The sequence below is a fragment of the Oncorhynchus mykiss genome, chromosome 12 (genome assembly GCF_013265735.2).
Source record: "Oncorhynchus mykiss isolate Arlee chromosome 12, USDA_OmykA_1.1, whole genome shotgun sequence".
Taxonomy (NCBI): Eukaryota; Metazoa; Chordata; class Actinopteri; order Salmoniformes; family Salmonidae; genus Oncorhynchus; species Oncorhynchus mykiss.
In genome coordinates, this window is record NC_048576.1 from 88,002,736 (window position 1) to 88,007,105 (window position 4,370).

General features: G+C 41.4%; 1 long non-coding RNA gene across 1 annotated transcript; it reads right to left on the reverse strand.

Moving 5' to 3' along the window:
- Window positions 1–203: 203 nt before the first annotated feature.
- On the reverse strand, window positions 204–1,705 carry LOC110486960. The gene is made up of 3 exons (XR_005035188.1): window positions 1,642–1,705; window positions 1,125–1,403; window positions 204–473 (listed from the first exon to the last, which is right to left on the reverse strand). It is a non-coding gene; the product is annotated as an uncharacterized LOC110486960 (long non-coding RNA).
- Between the last annotated feature and the right edge of the window lie 2,665 nt (window positions 1,706–4,370).

Genomic DNA, 4,370 nt, shown 5'->3' on the forward strand with positions numbered 1-4,370 from the left:
GAAGTCTGCACCGTTCATCACTGGGGTTGAGCTCTGAAGCATTAAAACTGCTGAACAGCTTATCAATGACTGTCTACCTGCAATCACTGGCTGTCTACACACAGCACTCCACACATTCCCACCCACACAGACGCACGCACACCCACACTCATTAATTTACACACAGTGTATTCTGTGCGCGTGATGAATACATTTTGATTAGATTTTGATTGATTTTGTCATGCCAGACTGTTTGGCATGACAAGAAGTGTCAAGTAGTGGAATGTTAGCACAAACACAAGACCATAACATCTTTAACTTTAAATCATCATAGACTTGCTGTCAGTCTTATCTCCCAACACTCCGATGCAGATTGGGATTATAGTGACTGTAGTATTCTGACATCCTGCTCTGGAAGAGGGACCACTTGCTGCCCTTTGTCCAGCGGTCGAGGACCAACCCAGGTCATCACATTCATCAGTGGGAAGCTGCTGCTGCCATTGGTAGAAGAATGGGATTAGAAATGTTACTGTAAATGTACATACTTCCCATCAAAATACATAAGAATACACACTATGAGAATACACACTATGAGAATACACACTGAATACACACATATGAATACACGCTCTGTCCACAAAACTGCACTGGACTCTGCAAAAATACCTTACAATATTATAGCAGGAATTATCTGGAAACTGATCTTTAAATATACTGTATGATGTCTGTAAGAGGGCAGTGATTATTTATGCAACAAAATAATGGGGGGAATGCCATGCACACAATGCTGCAATATCGATAACACAATGAAATGAGTTGAATATCTGATGGACAGACGAATAGTTCATGTCTGTACAAGCCCTAAGTGAGGGCCGTCTATTTGAAATATGATGGTTGTTTTGGGAAACTTTGCAAGTTACAGGGGCCGTACTAATGTCCCTCCATGTTTCAGCTACTCATAGTGGGAGAGCAATAATAATAAATGATATGACATTCATCAGATGCTTTTATCCAAAGGGACTATATATATTTCTGCATAGATTTTTACATATGGGTGGTCATGGGAAGTGAACCCATTATCCTGGCATTGCAAGCACCATGTTCTACCAACTGAGCTACAGGGGATCAGAGGAGTTCGATCTTACCCAGGTCCTGGACAAGACGAGGTTCATGGTTAAGGAGAGCTTTGTAGAAGGCAGATTTCACTCTTGTTCCTCCTGCTTGTAAAGCATCCGACATTAGTCTCATTTGTTCCTGACTGGTCCCAGCCATAAGGAGTCTTGAGTAAAATTAATCTGGTATCATCTCCTCCACAAGCAGGTCATCTGCTACATGCAGCACCATCTTGACCCTCTGAATGAGATCAGCCATATGCTTATCCACAAACGCTTCCCCCGAGAGCTGCTTCAGTACAGCCTCAGCACCTGAGATTCATGTCAGAAAATGGTTATATTATTAGAGCCATAATTAACTAAAACCCATAAGAACAAATGTGTTCTACAAAACAAGCCACTAAATACAACAAAACATATTTAATGACCTGAATGTGTCTCTCTTAACAAGACTGATCACTTGATGATGTACATGATTTTGTGCAAGACAAGACTCAAACACATTCCACATCAGACATGTAGCCATAGACAATGAGAAACAAAACCCTACCAGGATGAGGGTTGATCGGATTGACTTGAGGTGGTTCAAAATCTGAAGTTGTGGAGAAGAAAATCAAATCACATTTATTTTAACCTGTGTGTTGAATACAGTTGAAATGTGTAGGGGGTGAGGGGTGTACAGTGTGCTGTATACAGTTTAAATAAGTAGGGGTTGAGGGTAGTACAGTGTGTTGTATACAGTTTAAATAAGTAGGGGGTGAGGGGTGTACAGTGTGTTGTATACAGTTTAAATAAGTAGGGGGTGAGGGGTGTACAGTGTGCTGTATACAGTTAAAATAAGTAGGGGGTGAGGGGTGTACAGTGTGTTGTATACAGTTTAAATAAGTAGGGGGTGAGGGGTGTACAGTGTGCTGTATACAGTTTAAATAAGTAGGGGGTGAGGGGTGTACAATGTGTTGAATACAGTTTAAATAAGTAGGGGGTGAGGGGTGTACAGTGTGTTGTATACAGTTTAAATAAGTAGTGGGTGAGGGGTGTACAGTATGTTGTATACAGTTTAAATAAGTAGGGGGTGAGGGGTGTACAGTGTGTTGTATACAGTTTAAATAAGAAGGGGGTGAGGGGTGTACAGTGTGTTGTATACAGTTTAAATAAGTAGGGGGTGAGGGGTGTACAGTGTGTTGAATACAGTTTAAATAAGTAGGGGGTGAGGGGTGTACAGTGTGTTTAATACAGTTTAAATAAGTAGGGGGTGAGGGGTGTACAGTGTGTTTAATACAGTTTAAATAAGTAGGGGGTGAGGGGTGTACAGTGTGTTTAATACAGTTTAAATAAGTAGGGGGTGAGGGGTGTACAGTGTGTTGTATACAGATTAAATAAGTAGGGGGTGAGGGGTGTACAGTGTGTTGTATACAGTTTAAATAAGTAGGGGGTGAGGGGTGTACAGTGTGTTTAATACAGTTTAAATACGTAGGGGGTGAGGGGTGTACAGTGTGTTGTATACAGTTTAAATAAGTAGGGGGTGAGGGGTGTACAGTGTGTTTAATACAGTTTAAATACGTAGGGGGTGAGGGGTGTACAGTGTGTTGTATACAGTTTAAATAAGTAGGGGGTGAGGGGTGTACAGTGTGTTTAATACAGTTTAAATACGTAGGGGGTGAGGGGTGTACAGTGTGTTGTATACAGTTTAAATACGTAGGGGGTGAGGGGTGTACAGTGTGTTGTATACAGTTTAAATAAGTAGGGGGTGAGGGGTGTACAGTGTGTTGTATACAGTTTAAATAAGTAGGGGGTGAGGGGTGTACAGTGTTTTGTATACAGTTTAAATAGGTAGGTGGTGAGGGGTGTACAGTGTGTTGTATACAGTTTAAATAAGTAGGGGGTGAGGGGTGTACAGTGTGTTGTATACAGTTTAAATAAGTAGGGGGTGAGGGGTGTACAGTGTGTTGTATACAGTTTAAATAAGTAGGGGGTGAGGGGTGTACAGTGTGTTGAATACAGTTTAAATAAGTAGGGGGTGAGGGGTGTACAGTGTGTTGTATACAGTTTAAATAAGTAGGGGGTGAGGGGTGTACAGTGTGTTAAATACAGTTTAAATAAGTAGGGGGTGAGGGGTGTACAGTGTGTTTAATACAGTTTAAATAAGTAGGGGGTGAGGGGTGTACAGTGTGTTGTATACAGTTTAAATAAGTAGGGGGTGAGGGGTGTACAGTGTTTTGTATACAGTTTAAATAGGTAGGTGGTGAGAGGTGTACAGGTTCATAACAAACTGGCATTTGATCTAACCTGTTGGAATTAGACACTCCCACACTCTTTGGTCGTTTCTTCCTCTGTCTAAAAGACTCAGTCTGATGTTCTCTACACCCGACAGGCAGTCTAAAAACACCTGAAATGTGGGGTGGAAGTTTGGGCTGTAGTCATAGTCTAACTGCCCACTCTGAAACACAAGATGAAAAATAATATTAGCCAAATGTAGACAGTAACAGAGAGATAGAATTACTGTAGCTGGACATGTAGCATGTAGAACGTTTTTTCCTGTGGGAACTTCCTGGTGTCAGGTACATGCACATAAAAACCACACATCAAACCCAACACCACAAACCAGTAGTAGCACATCACAAAGGAATACTTACACTGAGTGTACAAAACATTAAGGACACCTTCCTAATTTTGAGTCACAACCCCACTCCCCACAGTTTTGTAGTCATGGCTGGATGTATTTTGGGTGGTGGATCATTCTTGATACACACGGTAAACTGTTGAGCTTGAAAAACCCAGCAGTGTTGCAGTTCTTGACACAAGCCAACTACTGTACCATACCCTGTTCAAAGGCACATTCAATGGCCCATTCACCCTCTGAATGGCACACATACACAATCCATATCTGAATTGTCTCAAGGCTTAAAAATCCTTCTTTAACCTGTCTCCTCCCCTTCATCTATACTGATTAAAGTGGATTTAACAAGATTCATCTGCTCAGTCAATGTCATGAAAAGAGCAGGTGTCCTTAATGTTTTGTACACTCAGTGCATATAGGAATGTATGGTAGAATGTGATGACCATGCTTACTTTTGGCTGTATGCTTGAATTTGCCACCAGCTCACAGCAGAGGCCATATTTTCCTCTAGGAGTCAATGTGCAGTTGTGAGTTAACTTTTAACATTTTAACAGTCTTGATGACAATGATACATTGTGACATTTTCAGGTAACAATAATGTAAATGCCTGAGCCAAAGCCTGCCACCCTATCCTCCAACGACTACGTTTCTTTTTCAGTGAC